At 39.3% G+C, this 18,574-nt stretch overlaps 1 protein-coding gene and 1 long non-coding RNA gene across 4 annotated transcripts in view; one reads left to right on the forward strand and one right to left on the reverse strand.

The window, feature by feature from the left end:
• Positions 1–5,185: 5,185 nt before the first annotated feature.
• LOC115285686 lies at positions 5,186–9,194 on the reverse strand. The gene is made up of 2 exons (XR_003905650.1): positions 9,000–9,194; positions 5,186–6,038 (listed from the first exon to the last, which is right to left on the reverse strand). It is a non-coding gene; the product is annotated as an uncharacterized LOC115285686 (long non-coding RNA).
• PCGF5 (polycomb group ring finger 5) overlaps positions 6,182–18,574 on the forward strand; it is an 88,441-nt gene continuing 76,048 nt past the window's right edge. For 2 of the 3 annotated variants that reach the window (XM_029932217.1, XM_029932219.1), the window contains exons 1-2: positions 6,183–6,533; positions 16,511–16,651. The gene's annotated coding sequence lies outside the window, so the exon portion shown is untranslated. Of the gene's footprint in view, positions 6,534–16,510; positions 16,652–18,574 lie in introns of all 3 variants that reach the window. The other variant, XM_029932218.1, reaches the window with a different exon arrangement.

Below are 18,574 nucleotides of genomic sequence, written 5' to 3' on the forward strand. Positions count from 1 at the left end.
ATAACAAGCTTAACAAGAAATTGGCTTTTTAATCTTTTAATCTATAAAATAGTTCCACAAATATTTATAGAAGAACTTTTATGTGCCAGACTTTGTGCTTGTCGCTAGCTATAAAAGAGTGAGCAGGGTGATCCCTGCCTTCAAGTAGCGTAACAACAGAACTCTTAAAAGAAATGCGAGTTTGGTTAAAGGAAAGTAGAGTGGTAGGCACAATATTCTGAAGCCTTTTCTGGATAATTTTCAAAGACGTTTTTATGCTGATGGCACCAGCGGTTTACTGTGCTACAGTCCCCATCAAAACTGCACATCCAGGAAGGGGTGATGATTCTGTGAAAACCAGCACTGGATGTTACAAATGTAGCCCTTAAAGCTTGTCAGCTATGGCAGGGCTCCCTTTTTTATCTGCCCCCCTCCACCGCCCCGCAAACCAAAGAGAACATTTCTGAGGCCTTTTGAGAGTTAACAGAGAGTGGGAGGGAGAAAGGAATTAGGTAGAGTACGTTTCCTCGAATGTGGAAGAAATGACCTGAGGTGGAGCAGGGAAGCTTGCGTGGAGCCTTACCACTGTGCAGAGCAAATTTAGCTGTTTACCCACAGCGGCCCCTTCCTTACGGAACTGCAGAGTTGGCTGGCCAGAGCACAGTGGACATGCGTTAGACAAATGAAAAAGTGGGAGATAGCAATCAGACTAAACAAGAAAGCCCATGAGGGATACTGAACTCTGATCTCATATCCTCACCACCTCACGCTGTCTGTGATTGTGCCTCTGTGCCTCTGCGCATGCTGTGCCCTCTGCCTGATATACTCTTCCCCAAGATACTCACACAGTTTAGTCCCTCACCTCATTCAGGCCCCTGCTCCATGTCCTTTGGCTGCAGTCCTCTGACCACCCTGTTTTATTTTATTATTATTTTTTAAAGTCTTTTTTAAATGTTTACTTGTTTTTGAGAGCAACAGAGAGAGAGAGAGAGAGAGAGAGAGAGAGAGAATCTGAAGCAGGCTCCAGGCTCTGAGCTAGCTGTCAGCACAGAGCCCGATGCGGGGCTCAAACCCACAAACTGTGAGATCACCACCTGTGCCGAAGTTGGACGCTCAACCGACTGAGCCACCCAGGCTCCCAACCACCCTGTTGTAAACAGCACTCCCCTGCAGTCACTCTCAGCTTTAGTTTTCTCTATAGCACTTAACTATTTTCTGACATTGTTTATTTGTTTATTGTCTGTTTCCTTCTACTCAAATGCAAGCTCCATGAGAACAGGGTCTTGGTCTGTGTCACCTTTATATTTCCTGTGATGATAACAGGCCATGGCACATTGTAGAAGAATTATGTGAGGGCATTTCCAGAAAGTGGGCTTTTAGCCCCAAAAGTGCTCTTACCTAAAAATCTTTTAAAGAGGATTTTTTTTCAGCCTCCCATTTAATTGTCTTCAATTTAAAGACTTATCTGGGTGGGAAGAGGGTACAGTTAATTATGATATTCTGTATTTTTCTACTGGAAGGTTGTAGGTTTGGGGGCCATTTGTGATGTCATTGTTGTTTTTTGGCATTTCACTGGTTTTTTTTTTCCCATTTTTAATTTTATATTTTGATAAATTTGAAATCTACAGAAAACTTGCTATAGTCGTTCAATGAATATCCATATACCTTTCACTTAGATTTACTATTTGTTAACATTTTGCCATATTTATGTTGTATCTCTGTATGCATACATTATTAGAGTTCTCACTGAACTACTCAGTATTTAACAGTAAGTTGCAAATATGACTTTTCACCTCTAAATGTTTCAGTTTGTAACACCTAGAAAGGAGATACAGTTACCATGTTCAGGAAAATAACATCAATATGATAGTAGTGTGACTTAATGTGCAGACCTGTCTCAATGATGTCTTTATAACAATAAACCTATAACAACAGGAAGGAAGTCTTAATCCAGGAAACAGTCCTAAATCACAGATTACATTTAGTTATGCAGTTTCTTTCGTCTTTCTTAGTTTTCTTTGTTTTTCATGACATTAACGTTTTTGAAAAGTACTGGCCATTTGTCTTGTAAAATGCCCCTCAGTATGGGCTTATTTTATATTTCCTCATGATTAGAGTCAGGTTATGCATTTTTGGCAGAAGTATTATGCAGGTGATCTCATATTCTCCTAAGAGTATCACCTCAGCAGGTACATGATGTCAGGTGGTCCCATGACTAATGACATTAAATTTGATCATGTGGTTTGGGAAATGTCCAACAGAGTTCTCCGCTGTAAAGATAATGTTTTTATTTTGTAATTTAGAAGTAATCTGCGGAGAGATACTGAAAAACTATATAAATATCCTACTCCTTAAGAAACTTTCACCTAATGGTTTTAGGATCTCTGGAGATTCATGCCCAAATCCATTACAACAATGGCTGTTGCAAAATGGTGATTTTCTGACTCTTTCATTCCTTATGTATTTATCAATTGTGAATTCCATTGCACATTCCATTGTAAAGAAGAGCTTCCACTTCACCCATCTGCTTATTTCCTTATTATAAGTGTGGATTCATGGATACCGTCCTTAAATTCCACGTGTTATAATTCATTACTATCATTCATATTGATGTTCAGATTGTCCTACAATTTGGTCTAACTCCCATTGATCCCTAGCATATGGGGAGAGAAATCCTAATCCCAGGAGTAAGAAATATTTTTTGTTACCTTCACAGTGCTTCTTAAATTTTAATTGGATATGAATCACCTGGGGCCTCAGATTCTGCATTCCTAACAAGGTTCCTGGTGATGCTGATGCTGATGTCTATGGAATGCAGTTGTAGGAGTCTGTGGGCTGATCTGGAAGACTTTAACTATAGCTTGCTCTCCCCATATTAATATGAAAATTCACCTCAATAACATGGAAGAGACTGATCTTTTGAAGGATGTATAAGCTCTGGTAGGCAGGGGGAGAGAAGAGGTATACCCTAGCTATTTGATTCCCAGAAATCATGATGATGTGAAACAGTGTATCCCCCCTACTTTTGCATTTCTCTAGAAATCCTGACCTTTCAGGGAGCTGTCTTCAGCTGGGATCAGGGGAAAATAGTGACAGCCTTCATGGAGGGTGTCTCCACCAGTGTTCTCCATTACTCAGACCCAACTTTATTGCTACCCAGGGAAGTTAGGCAATTTGAACTCTCCTCCTCAAAGATAAGTGTGTATTTATTTATTTACTTACTTTGCTCCACACAAGTTATGAGTTTCCTGTCATTGGAAGATTTCAGTGGCTTTTGGTCAGATAATTTCCTTTTCTGCCTTTAAAGCCATTTTTAGCTAGATTGTTGTTGGCACTCTGGCCATCTGTAGTTTGCAACCACCACATTCATAAAAATTCCAAATGTCCATGGAATTTTGTATTGCTTAGTCATCTTGTCTAATCGATTTACATTTTTTTAAATCAGTAATCCTTTTTTCCCTTGGCATGATTTCATTTTTTACCCATCTGTCATCTGACTTTTCTATTTCCCCTTATTTTATTCTATTAAAAATCGATGGGATCTTTCTCAGAAAAAGAGATCTGGATAGCTGGGGAATGCCTCTGTGGCCATTATCGAGGATGCATCAGAAGTCAGAGGCCATCTAGTGTCAGGGACTGAGTGTGTGCACTGCGAACTGCCACTGGGGAGTGAGTGTGGAACCTATGTGCACAGACCAACTCATTTAACAGAATACTGAGGATTGCTAAAATCAATGTTTTGTTTCTGTGTTTGTATGTTTGTTTTAATCTCTAACATTTGTATCTTCTGCTGTCTCTGGCATTTAAATAGGTAGCTGATAATAATATTAGACCTGAGTAAAACTTGGGCAGTTTCTGACTTATGAATGATTCACAACTTCATATGTCCCAGTCAGTGCTCTCTTAGTGCCCACTTCCTTTCAGAAGGCCAGCCCGCACCTCCCCTCTGAGGGATGTCACACACTCCTTTGTTTATTGCAGAGAATCTGCCTGCTCCGAGTGCCTCCTTCTCTAAAAGAAAGTGCTATGGCTTTTGCAGTCTTATTCTTGGTCACACCATATAACAACATGTTCATTGAATTATGTGGGGCGAGAAGGGGTTTTATTCCTTCTCTCTGGGTACATGTGTTATAGAGGATGTTTAATATGGCCCCACCATGAAAACATTACATCTAATGTTATGCTAACCTGGAAATCTAGTAAGATATGTAAACAAGTAAGTAACTTTAGTGTTTTCTTTGTTAGATGATGCAACTTGAAGATTTCTAATATCAAACAGTATAATTGGCTTAGGCTAGTAATAAATGGATTGCCCCACAGAGGTTTAGTGGCTGCTATAGAAGGTCAGGGCCAGAAGAACTGTGGTCTGTGCAGGGTACTTTTAGGGTATCCAGGGGCTTGGTTATGGCTTGGTGCCAAGGTCCCATGGAAAGCAGAAAGGCTATTTCAGTGCCTCCAAGTGTTAGACACCTGGTACCAATTAGACCACACTTGCTTTCTGCTGTTGGGGGTCTGTCTCTGTCTCTCTCTCTCTCTCTCTCTCTCTCTCTCTCTCTCTCTCCCTCCCTCCCTCCTGTGAGCTGCTTTTTTTTTTATTTATTTATTTGGAGAGAGAAACAGAGCGAGAGGGTGAAGGGAAGAGAGAAAGGGAGAGAGAGAAACCCAAGCAGGTGCCACACCATCAGTGTAGAGCCCGATGCAGGACTCGAACTCACAAACCATGAGCTCATAACCTGGGCTGAAATTGAGAGTCAGATGCTTAGCTGACTGAGCCACCCAGACGCCCTTCCTGTGAGCTACTTTTAAAAAGAAATCACTGAAAACCAGAAATGTTTCAGATTCTGACTCAGATCTCTATATCTTTATAACCTCTGGACACTGTATGTGAATTCTGGTGATGGCAGTAAGCTGGAGAGAAGTTTCACCTCTTCTCTCCTTCAAGTGTAGAAAGATATTTCCTTCTAGCATTGAAAAATTCTCAGGTGAGCTGCTCCACACACATACAAAACAAACAAACAAACCACCAAAAAACCTCAGCAGGGTGATGGCAGCATCCTTCACTGTGTGCAAAACAGTGTTCAACACGTAGGTACTGGGAAGTGCTTGTTAAATGATCCAAAGCAAAAAGGCAACTGAGTGCCTTTTATTTTCATTTCCCATCTTATCAGTCTTTTCAAAACATCATTTTAATTCCAACAAACTTGGATCCGTCATTATGTTTTTAATGCTGTATTTGAACATTGCTTAAATGTCTGTCCCTGGCTGTTTATGCACACACATATGCATAGACTGACTCTGTATCCAAACACAGAAATGCCTACTTAGTTGACGTGATTAGCTGGAAAAATTGTCTGTTAGGTCGAAAAATACCCTGGAAGTTAATATGTACCTTTAATTTTACCCACAACGTCTTGGGATGATTTCCTAGAGTGTTACTTTATGACAGTGAGCTGCATTAATTTTACTTACCATGTTGCTAGAGAGGTTATTATAAATTCAATCAACATTTACTGAGCTAGGTTCACAGACCTGTGCTGGGCCTTCCTTCAAGGTCATGTACCATCTTACCTGATAGAGTACATAAACACAAAGCATGAATACTAATACTAAACCAGTTAAATATCAGGTGCACAGGTCTCAGGAAACAGATTCCAACGAGGTGGAAAGGTTGGCAGAAGGAACAGTTTGGAAAGCTGTGTAATTGCCATCAGCCTTAACGGATGTTGAAAAGGAGAAGGAGGGAGAGCATTCCACTATGTGAACAGCACAAGTGAAGCCTTGAGGTTGGCGTTCACATTGTTTTTGTGGGTCAGTGAGAGCTTGGTCCAAATTGTGGTGTAGAGGTCCTGTGTTGGAAGGAGTGGAGATAAGGTGGTAAAGCTTGTTTGGTCCCAGGTCCCAGGGGCATTATGCTGCCACAGAGCAGAGTCGTCTGGAACGTGGTTGAGCAGCACCAGGAGAGTCCTGGAGCTGCTCTGCTAGCTTCCACTCTTGCCTCCACCGGTCCTCAGCTTTGTGATCCTGGTTGTCACACGAGCTCTGTGCCACTGTTTCTTCATCTGTAAAATGGGGACAGTGAATTTATTTATCACACAGGGCTGCTGTTGGGAGTAGAAGAAATAATAGTCACACAAGTTGCTTAGCACCATTCTGGGTACTTGGTAGGGCTTATGACATCATCAGTTATTCACAAGGGAGACAAGTAGTGGCAGCTATGCCTTAGAGACCTCACTTTGATAGAGGATAAAGCCTCTATCTTTATAGAGGACTGAAGATCAAGGAGGCCTTTTGCCTAGATGGAGTTGAAGATGGAATTTTAGAGATGTTACCACAATTTCCAGCCTCTACAGGAAGGCACAGGAAAGGGTACAGGGATGATGTGTTGCACAAAGCCGTTCTGTTTCCCCTACATCTCCATTTCACAGATTTTAGGAATGATCATGCTTGCTAGTCATTAAAAAATAATTTGGTAAGAGGAATTGGCGGTGTCCCTGAATAACCACAGAGAACTCGTAATGCTGTTCAGTTAGAGGAAGTGAATCATTGAGCCAGAGGTAACTGGAAGTTTATTTGCTTGCTCTTTTTTTGGTTAGTATTTTATAGTGTGTACCCAGCGGCTGCTGTGCTGAAAGGGATAAGATAGAGAATTGGATCTGAATAAGTCAAAATGGAAAATAACTCTGAATATCCCTGTAAGAATTATAACACCTAACTTCTGTAATGTGTGCATGCTAATTCTGCTCGTTGTACTTACACTTTGGGTGGACAAGAAAATTGAAGGCAGCCCTCTCTATAAAAACAGGAATTCTGCTTCATTCCTTTCCTTGAAGCTTTTCTTTCTTTTTAACTATAAGATTTTTAGCTGGAAGTAAGTTTAATTCATCTAGTAGGAAGTTTGCATTTTTACAAAATTTTATCTTTGTACAGATACGAATAAGTTGCACTTTAGCCCTATCCTTATGGTGGAAAATTATATGAAAAAAAATTTACAACATGAGCATTATGCTTCATGAAGAAACAGCATCTTCAAAGGATAATATTACAAAACATTTACATTTTTATTTATCACAGTGAGTTTTACTTCCTAAGTGCTACTTGTCTATATTTTGATTCTGAATATTATAGATGTTCCCATGTATGGTAGGGAGTACTCTTATGTGAAATTAAAAAAATGGTTTCAGGAGTCAAGGGGTATAAATGTTAGTAGTTTGGGTACAGCGCTCTAAATATAATGCCAAGTATGTACTGACATTTATGGTTGTTAACTAGGCTTGATGATATTTGTGCCTTTAAAACATAAAAGAGATAATCAGTTAAAATGAGTGTGACTGTACACTGATGAGTGTGTACCCTATTTGAAGAAGTACATCTCTTTAATTCTTCATCTGTGCAGTCTTTAATACATACTATGCATATGTGTGTACATATAGGTATATATGTATATGTTTACGTATATATGTATCAAGTAATCTCTGTAACTATGTATAACACAGAGTAGTTCAATGCCAGATATCGTTAAGTATTAACCTACATCAGATTCCTTTGAATGCTCTAAAAGAGTGTCTAGAATTAAGTACAGTATGAATTGATTTTAAAATAATCATATTCTAGCTTATGTACTTGGAAATTATATTAATATAAATGGGGAGTCACTACTCCTCCCTTTCTCTTTAGTTCAGTCAACCCGGTCGGGATCCCTTGTCTTCCTTTTCTTCAGCCCCCAGTGTAATCATCCTGACCTTTTCTCTTGGCTCCTTCCTTCTACCCACTGTATCTACAATCCTTTACCCTTTTGGCCAAGTCCATTTATCCATTTCTGCTACTTCTCTACAAGCATGGCTGTCTGCAAATCAGTCCCACTGGAAATATGTTATCAAGTCAACTGGGTTCTCAGTGCTGCTGGGTTTTGTTTTGTTTTTTGTTTGTTTGTTTGTTTTGGCTTGGTTTTGTTTTTGTTTCTGTGGGAAGGGTTGTTTGTTTGTATTCTTCTTCTAATTGTGCCTGGACAAATTCTCTCCCATTTCCCATAGCCATGATCCTAAATTTGACAGTGTCCATAAATTCTTTAACCCAGAGGTAGTTGAGCTGCAGTCCCCTCTTCTGGCAGACTTCCCCTACAGTGTGTGGTTCTGGTCCTGCTGCCCCCAGTCTCTGCCTCTGTCATCATATGGCCATCTTCTCTGCACATGGCATTCTCCCTGTCTTTCTCCTGTCCAAAGGGCACCAGTCCTCTTGGGTTAAGAGCCCAACTACTCTAGTATGACCTCATCATAACTTCATTAGACCTTCAAAGACTTTGCGTCCTAACAAAGCCACATTCACAGATACCCAGGTCAGAACTTCAACATGCCTTTGTGAGGGACACAGTTCAACTCATAACAGGCATTAAGAATAAATCTGTGTAACATTTAATGTCTAGTCCTTAACATGTGTGTTAAGGGTTTGTGTTTAATGTGGCATATTAAGATCACAAAGTCAGTGAACAGGGTACGGAAGTGTGAGACATTCACAGGGTTGGTGAGTATGGGTGGTGGTGTGCCATACAACTTAGAACTTTTTAAACTTTTAAAACTTTTTTCGACTTTTAAAAGTTAAATTCTATTTACTCATTTTATCAATGACTAGTTTATTGTTGGATACTTCTAATGTGAATTATCCTAACTTACATAATATAAAGTTTTCATGCAAGCATTCATGCCTGTGAGTATAAATTCAGTTTCTAATTACAGAAGTTCTTTCCTTTTCTAGCAGAAATGAGAACCCCACTTAAAACTTCATACTTCACTGGTAAAAAAAAAATGATTAAAGAATAAATTGTTCAGGAAATGCTGTAAAGGAAATAGTGATCTACTAATTTATAATTATCAAGTTCCAATTAACCTCCTCATCAGTATTTGTGATAAGCATTATCCTTCAAAAATTTTTAGGAAGTGAAGTACCACTGTAAGTTGTTCAAATCAAGAACAACAATTCTTGACAAAACTTACCTTTGAAAAGCCTAAGTGAATACATGTATTTACCTCTCTTCTTCTGATTTTTCTTCAGTTTTCTTAATTTAGTAAATGAAAATGCCAGTATTTAAATGATCTAATATCAAAGCCTCCTCTTGTACTTCAGCAGTATAGTAGTGAATGGACCTCAGTTGTGATGACTTATGTGAAAAGTACTTTGGAACTCTTTTACCCTTTTCACAGATTCTTCTTGATTTGCCTGTAATAGTCATCCAAAAAAAAAACCTAGAAGGAAAGAATATCATCTTGACCCATCAACTGTGTCATAGGAATAGAAGCATCCCTCCTTCTCCTTAGGCTGTCAGGCCAGATCTAGTTCCCACAGTATCCTTGTTTTAAATGTCCCCACTCGGGCTGCCTGGGCGGCTCAGTCAGTTAAGCTACCACCTCTTGATTTCGGTTCAGGTCATGGTCTCATGGTTCATGAAATCGAGCCCTGCCTGGAGCTCTGCACTGACAAGGATGGAGCCTGCTTGGGATTCGGGATTCTCTCTCTCCCTCTCTCTCTGACCCTCCCTGTGCACATGCACACTGTCTACCTCTCTTTCAAAATAAATAAAAATTTAAAATAAATAAATAAATAAATAAATAAATAAATAAATAAATATGTCCTCTCTTGTTGGAGCTGCTGTCCTTGGAAGAGATGGGATGGTGAACTCTTACCATCCTGTCCTTCAAGGCCTCTTTTCTCAGGCTGGGATCCAGGCTGCTGATGCTGGCCACAGGGAGGCTGGAGGTAACAAACACACATATTCCAGCAGACTCCCCTGGGTCAGGCTAGCTTGCAGCACTGTCTCTAAGTAGGTAAGCGAAGAGCTTACCCCTTGAAGTCCTGTGTTTTCTCTTCAATCAGCACTCTAGAATCCTAGGTAAAATGGGAAAATATTTTTTATTTAAATGCCACTGGGACTATATGATGTCTAGAAGTCGGAGGTGAGAGACTAAGTCTGCTATTGAGCAAACAGGACAGAATGTTTTTATTTCATAGTCTTTTTCTCGTTGTTGGTAGATTTTCTCCACTGTGACATAGGGGAAAGATCAGATTATGGTAAACCTTTAAATTAAAAAAATTGGTTTTTTTTTGAAAGAGAGTGCATGTGAATAGGGGAGGGGCAGAGAGAAAGGGAGATACAGAATCTGAAGCAGGCTCCAGGCTCTGAGCATCAGTACAAAGCCCAACACAGGGCTTGAACCCAGGAGCCATGAGATCAACCTGAGCCAAAGTAGGATACTTAACCGACTGAGCCACCCAGGCCTCCCATGATTATGGTAAACCTTTACAAAGAATGAAAAATAGTTTCTAACTCTCTGAGCTGTTGACAATGGTGGTGATGATGATGATGATGAAACTACCACTATCTTTTGGTAGTTAAGCCATTATATTTTACTCATTGCCTGGAAAATAGAAATCATAAAGTTAAGATGTTACACTAAAAATAGAGCTTATTGGAATTATAAACATTATCAACCCTGGGACACATAAAAAATTTTAATTGCTATTCTCTCTAAATATTCACAGATATATGCTCTAGATCAGGAATTGGCAGACAATAGCCTCAAAGGCCAAATCTGGCTTGCTGCCTGTTTTTTTTTTTGTTTGTTTTTTTTTGTTTTGTTTTTTAATTTATACTGAGAGACACAGAGACAGGGTGAGTGGGGAAGGGCCGGAGAGAGGGAGAGAGAAAGAATCCTAAGCAGGTTCCACACTGTCAGAGCAGAGCCTGATGTGGGGCTCCAGCTCACAAACTGCAAGATCAGGACCCGAACCCAAACCAAGAGTTAGTCGCTTAACTGTCTGAGCCACCCAGGCATTCCTGCTGCTGTTGCTTAAATAAAGTTTTATTAGAACACAGCTACATCCATTTATTTGCATATTGTTTTTGGCAGCTTTTACCCTATATGGGCAGAATGAAGTCAGAACAGAAAGCATGTAGTCCACAAAGCCTAAAACATTTACCATCTAGCCCATTGCAGATAAAATTTGCCAACCTCTGTTCTAGGTAATACTTCCAAATTGTACAACCATATAACTTAAGAATGTTAAGGGTCATTGGAAATTATGTATCCCAAGTCTAAAGCAGTTTTATAGATGGGCAGATCAAGGCTCATGAGGTGATTTGCCAGGGGTCTTAACTCTTTGCTGTGATTTACTTTTTCTTATTAAAAAACAAAGATTTTTTTCCCATAATGATTTTTTATTGTGGCAAAATATATATAACAAATGTTGCCATTTTAACCACACTTAAGTATAATTAAATACATTCATACTATTGTGGATTAAATACATTCATACTGTTGTGCAACTATCTCTACCATTCATCTCCATCAGCCATCTCCAGAACTTTTTCACCATCCCAAACTGAAACTATGTACCTTTTACCTAACTCTCCACTCCCTCTCCCCTTAGTCCCTGGCAACCACCACGGTACTTTCTGTCTCTCTGAATTTGACTACTTTAAATACTTCATATGAGTAGAATCATTCAATAGTTGTCTTTTTGTGACTGGGTTATCTATAACTTTTTTTAATTGACTGAATTGTGCTTTACAGAAACAAGAAAATCCTATCCTTATCCCTGACATAATTTACCACTTGACTTGGCCCAGGGTAAGCTGATCAACCTTACTTAATGTCCTCAGCTGTGAAATGGCACCTTTTTAGTATCTATGTATGAAGAATTTAATACAATATCATGGCATTAGTTACAGCAAAAAAGATCTTTAAATTTATAATAAAATAGTCACAAATATTAATTTTACAGCTCAAGTATTTGGTTCCAGAATTTTGGTATAAGAGAACACAAATGCATACTTAGAAAGTAAGTTTGTAGGCATTGGAATCGGAGCCAAAGATGAAGGATGGTAATTCAGGTCACATGAGCCACTGTGCAGGGTTGGATCAGAGCATGCTGCTCTGGTGTCTGTTTCAGAGTTTGCCAAATTCAGTATCTCCCTGTCCTAGACAGTGCTGTCTCTGCACAACTCACATCCTGCCCTTTGCTTATCATGCTTTGTCTATTTACATAAAGTTACTCCAGATGGGGTAAAATATAATTGATTAAGTTTTAGTTTACTAACTGTCACATTTCAGTTCTGCCAGGTTGCTCAGTTGGAATTGAGCGTTCATAAGACTCTTCAGATTTCTGTGTACATCCTATTTCTTGATTTCATCTTGAGTAATAGAAGCTGCAATTTTCATATTTTACTCATTTGCTGCTTAGAGAGTAACCTTGTTTTAATATTCTTACAGGGCAAGGAAGGGCAACTGGCAGGAAAGTTAGGTGACTGACAAGCAAATAAATCATACGAGGCATTTGTTCAAAGTATTTGTCATCAGGCCTTAAATTATGCCCTCTATTTTACTGGTTGTTTTGTCTAAATAGAGGGGAAGGGTACAGATATGAAATTCTTTAACTTAATTCAGCATTCATTTGCTTACTATGTACTAAGTGCATTGCTTGTATTATCCTATTATCCTCTCAAAAACTCCTAAAATACATACTTTTTATCCATTTAAGCAGTGAGAAAGCCGAGACACAGAATAGTTCTTTGCCCTATGACATAGCCAGGAAGATTGTGCCAGAATTTGAACACCGGCAATCTTGAGTGCAAAGTCATATTCCATTTATTTGCTTGTTGAGTTCAGCTTTTCTAGTCAGTTAGAATAACGTGTTTCAACAGACGGAAATTAAGAAACATTGAAGACAAATATCGTTTCTTTCTTTTTGAACTATCACAAGTTATCATGGTTTCTGAGACTATCGGGTTTATCACCCAGAAGGTCAAGAATTAAGAATACCGACCTTCTAGCTAATGTCCCCCTGCTTTAATTTAGGCCAGTGTTCTCTTATTTTCTTGCACACCTGAGCACAAAGTATTCAGTGTCTTAGTCATTAATTCTGAATAGTTGAAGACAGTATAAACACGATGATTTGCCTTTTGTTTTCAAGAGTTTTTGTTTTTGATCCAAGACAGAAATAAGTACAAGAAAGAAGGTTGTTTTTGGTGGTTTGCTTTTCTCCTCTTTCAGTTAGGCTTTCCTTCCTCCTGCTGGTTCCCCCTCCTCCCAGCCAGCAAGTGTTACAGTTAATATCCTGCTAAACTGTCAAGTCATAACTAAAGCCTCCTGTCCTGCCCTGGCCTTTTTCCCTTCTACTAATTCTGGTGAACTGGGAACCCATAGCTCAAGAGATGGCTCTTAAGGGCCTATGACTGCCCCGCACCCCCCCCCCCCGATATTTTGCATTTTAGTGGAAAACATTAAAGTTCTGCTACTCCTTCATGTAAGGGGAGTGAATAAAGATTTAACAAATACCTCTGAGATGTTGAACTAATGCAAATTATTAAGCGTATGGGGAAGTAGTTTTCTTTGTATGTCTTTGAATTGCTTAGTGTGAAATATTTAGGGTTTCCCATCTTGTTTTTTAAAAATGGGTGTGAGAAATATTGAGTTCAGAGGAAGGAATACTTGGTGACTGCTGCGTGCCTTACTTTATACTGTGCCCTAGATCCACTGCCTTGCCTGAAGTGTCTTGTTTATTCTACATTCTTTGGATATATCCCAGCATCAGGACCTCTGCTGGGCGGGACAAGATTACTAGGTACTGTTCAGTACTGGTGGCCTGTGAGATTACCACCTGTACCTTTCATTTTTATAGTCCTTTAGAGTTTATAATTTAAAAAACATTTCTCACTATCTCATTTCATCTTCTATATGCTCATTATAATAGCACAAAAGTATATTAAGAAAAATCTTCCCTGTAAACCAGTGATTAAGATAATATTAATCTCAGTTTTTATAGGAGGAAAATGAAGCCAAGGGAAGTTAAGTGACCTGCACTGACTGAAAACCAAGTTCTGTTATTAGATCTAGTGTCCCTTCCTCCAAACCACAGCTACCTGGAAAAATAAGGACTTTTTCAAATCATGTGCCTAGTCTCCTCTGGAATTTGAACGTTTATATCACTAAATTTTCATATTGCATTTGCCCCATTTGAATTTCGTATCTTTTTTTGGTAGGGCTCTTTTTTTTCCCTAACTTTTCTATAATCACTCCTAACTTAGAATCATCTACATTCAGATTTGATGGAATATTCTTAGTTTCTGTGTGTCAGTCATTTGTCCATTTATAATCCTCGAGGATTTAATCTGACCTCCCAAAATAACAGTTGTGGTTTTGTCATGATGTTTTAAAATATCCATAGCCCTGATGATTGGAGTAAATGCAGTTTTTTCCTTATAGTCTATACCTATTTTAGCTACATTATATGTTCTTCCAGTATAAATGGAACTTGCTCCAGCCAACTGTTGAAATCACAGTAAAGAAAATACAGCTAGTTTTTTCTGCTTCTCAAAAGAGAAAAAAACAAGTTTTGTTGGTCTGTCTCTTTAGCATAATGTATTTAAGGCACTTTAAAATATTTAGCTAGTTGCACTGTGTTTCACAGACTAATCTTGTCCCTATACCTAATGCTGTTTATTTGTACTCACTTTTATTATCTTGACTAAGTTTCTCTTTTTTTTATGGTTTTCTCATTTATTTTTCATATCCATAGCTTTTGGTATTTTGCCTTGCTGCCTTTATTTACTGGCAGAGTTGTAAGCACGTAGGACTAGTTTCTTGACCACCCATAACAGTCCTCCTTTTAGCTCTAGTTTTTGTCATTTAACACCTTATTAATAAATTTGGTGTATTGCTCCCTACTTGTTTCTTGCGCATAAGTCTCTATTCCCTGTTGTGGTTTCCATTAATAGTCCTAGATGGCAGGCATTATGCCTAACACATCTTTGGAATGGTCCCTCTAAGAGAAAGGATACACAGAATATGTCTCGAAGAACCTACAAATATTCAGCTTTCAGTCGGTATTTATTTGCATGCGTACCATTTGCCATCCGTTGTCCTAGTGAATGAAGCACAGTCAAGCAGTGGATCCCCTGGGCTTACACACCAGTGGGGGGCCCAGCCAAGTAAGGCAGGTAATCCAAGACAGTGTGATATGGGACTTGAGAGAATAAACTGAGTTGTCACATAGGTGTGTGGTGTATGTATATCACAGAAGTTCTTCAGCAGTGTCCAGGTGTCTTGGAAAGTGGCCTTAGAGATTTCCTGATACCTAAAGGATAAACAAAGGCTGACCAGATTTAGCAAGGGTGGGAAGGGGTGAGGGAACTGGGACAGGATGCTCATTTGAAAGAAAGAAGACCTCCCCCGCCCCTTGTTAGAGGGTAAAAATGTTCATTAGGGCTGCAGCCTAGAGTTCAAGGGAGAGGCCGTAGAAGGAATGGGAATCTGAGATGAGTTTATTCAGTATTTGGGCTGTTAGCCTAAGAACAGGTTATGTTTTTTTGCTTTTAGTTTTGTTTTTAACTGGGTAGCAACATGATCCAATTTTAGTTAGAGAGTCCTCTGGTTGTGTTGTGGAGGATGGTTTCACAGACAAGAGCCACAGCTGTCTAAGAGTTCATTGAAGTGATGGGGGGTAGACATGATCGTAATCTCAGCCAGGGCAGGGTAAGTGGGAAGGATTCAAGAGACATTTAGTAGAGAGAGTCCTTAAGAATTATTGATTGTAAGGGAGGGCTACATAAGAGAAAAAGAGACGTGGTTGAGGGTGATGGGAAGTCCTTCAGTTCTGTTCCCCTCTCATTCCACTATCACTGATTTTAGGTAGTCCTAGATTTTGAGCTGTAATATCCATGGCTATAAAATAAATATATTTGGGCCCAAGGGGACACTTTAAATTTTTCATTTTCTAAACTCTCTGTAGGAAGACTTTTAGATTACAGAGGATAGTTTTATGTTAGAGATACTCTGTATAAAAAGATTAAATTGCATACTTAGGTATATAAAATAATTTACAATAATGAGAAAGCCATCTTATTTAATATCCCAGGGGAAATGTAAATAAAGTTCTAACCCAATTTTTAAACATTATGCTATTAAACATCAGTTCATTGATAATATTTATTAGCCAAGGACAGAATGTGAACTTGAATGGATAAGTATAGAATTACTTATCCATTACCCAGCCTTAACTGAAATAAAAATCTAGACATACGATACAAAGTAATGAAAACATTTGTTATGTATAGTTCCAGGGGCATCAGAAGCCATTTGTGGTTCCCTGGAAGAGTCTGGATCAATGATCAAATGAAACAAGTTATTGCTTTGGGAGGATGCTTCTTTGATAGGAAATCATCAGTGGCAGTTCCCTCCTACATACCATTATAGGCAGTTATCCCCGCCTCTCCCTCCCTTTGTTCCTTATTTTAAGTTACTTTGTTTCTTACCAAACCTCCCCTGAAATCCCAGACTTAGGAAGTTCCCTTTGAGAGATGTAAATGATATGGAACTGGTGCCTTTGTTTTGGTATTGGCTTTACCAAAAGTAGGTCTGTGATTATGAACTTGCCACTTCCCTGGATCTTGGTTTCTACATTTGTAAAATGAGAAAGCTAAAGCAGATTAGCGATAAGGGGACTCCCAGCGATGATTCTTTTATCTGCCTTTTTTTCCTTCCAGTCCTGTATATCCAGTTGCTTCCAAGCCTTTGTTTATTTGAGGGTCTCACTGGTACTTGAGATTTGTTATCAGAGCCACCTGCTCATATGGAAGCTTCTGTGGTTTGTTCCAACCCCACCGTCAGAACCAAAGGACTCAGAGGTAAGTAACTGTCAAGCGTTCCCAGGGAAGGAGAGGAAACACGGTCCCTGAAGGTCCTATGTTTAGATGCTCATAATCTACACATAGATCAGAAAACTTGTCCCTTTGTAACATTCCCTCTTACCATTTCTTTTGATATTAATTTTTTAACCAAATGTTTAAGGGTTTTTTCTTATTTTTTTTGTATGTGCTTTTTTTTTTCTTGAAATGGGAAAGGTAGGTGGTTGCTGAAGAGGTGAAAGGAGGCACCATCAAGCATTTTACTATATCTTGTGCTACCTCCGGGGACACAAGGCACAGATTTCCTTACCAAGGTTGTAATTCTCCCTCTTATCCCAAAGTCCACCATTTGTAGTTTTGATTATGGCAACGCCACCTCCGTATACTATTCTAGCATGTTCGTCAGCCCTCTTCCATTGCTAATAGAGGCCTTCTTAATATCCATCCTCAAGCTCATGTCCTCAGGGAATGCTGCTTAACCCACTTACTATTGACCACCAATCACATTTAAGCCCCCCTAGACCTTCAGTAAGTGTTATTTTTTAAAATATATTTATACAGTATACACAGTAATAATTTCCATTACATACACTTGAAATAGGGTGACTTTTCACACATTCATCTGTTTTGTCTCCAAGATGAAAGATTTGAAAGCAATCTTCAGCTATAAAGTCATTTGACCAAACTTGGTTTTTGTGCCCATTGTGATTGCTGTGACTTATTGAAATCCTAGCTTGGAAATTGGCATGCGTACTTTTGCAGAAGGGTTCTTATAAGGATGATAAAAATGTGGTCATTGAAAGCTGTTTGAGAAAATGTATTGCTCCTACTGTAATGTTAAGTGCTATTTTTTAAATGTTATGTCTACTCTATGTAAGTTTTATTAGAAGTTGGATATTTTTAAAAGCTGTCTTTGTCTACTTCTTTGGTGTATTCACATTTGAAATAGATCCTTGAACACCTGTATGGTTGCTGGACCAGTGGTTGTTGGGTTTGTTGGCCACTAGAACCATCTCCACAGTCTATCCCTGTGGTAATATGGAAGGTAACTCTTGTCAGTAGGAGATCAAACAAATACTTTGCATTAACCCTCCCCTTCCCAGGGCTGTCAGTTTCCTAGCCCCCACTGCTCTCACTTCTGCCTAAGCAAAGATGATGAAATTGCAACACCTTTCCCTCATACACAAATTGAAACCACCCTTTGCTGATTCCCTTTGGGATGTTCGCTTTAACTTTTGTTTTGCTGGTGGAGACCACACGGATTTGCCTGCCATCCTAGGATTACTGGGTTTGCAGTCTTCTAAGAAGCAAGGAAACAGGTCTAATTTAATGTTTAGCAAAATAGTGGTTGTAGAAGAAATCTAAGTTTTTGGAATGCAGTAGAATAGGATTGAATGACTTTAAGGAATCCTTTAATGTATGCTTTTGAATACATTTTTTGCAGTAAGTGGTCTCTTATAGATCTCAAAACTACTACAAAGAGAACTGGGGTTTTTGTTTGTTTTGAACCTTGCAAAAAGTACTTACCCTTTACCTTTCTACTAATATCCCCACCTCCACCGCGCTCCTCCTTGCTCACGAACCCCACCCCATAGTAAGCAAGTTCGTTAGTGATTTTTACCTAAGGTGTAAATCAAGGAATGTCTTCTTCCCTGCTGCTGCGCAGGTGTGACTGGCTTGGGGAAGACGCAGCTGAGTAGACAGTTTCGCAGGGTGACTCATTATCAGCACTGACCGTTGCTTTTAAACCCACCAGGGAAAATGCACCAGACATTGTGATGGTGAAAACAACCGGGAGGGGTGGCGAGAAGAACCGAGATGAAATTTGGCCAAGGCTAGAGTCGCCCCGGAGCCAAGGCGGCAGGCCGCAGCACCTGCGAGGAGCGCGGGAAGGCGGGCGTGGCCTGCGGGCGTGGCGCCGGA

The sequence above is a fragment of the Suricata suricatta genome, chromosome 2 (assembly GCF_006229205.1).
Source record: "Suricata suricatta isolate VVHF042 chromosome 2, meerkat_22Aug2017_6uvM2_HiC, whole genome shotgun sequence".
In the NCBI taxonomy this organism is placed as follows: domain Eukaryota; kingdom Metazoa; phylum Chordata; class Mammalia; order Carnivora; family Herpestidae; genus Suricata; species Suricata suricatta.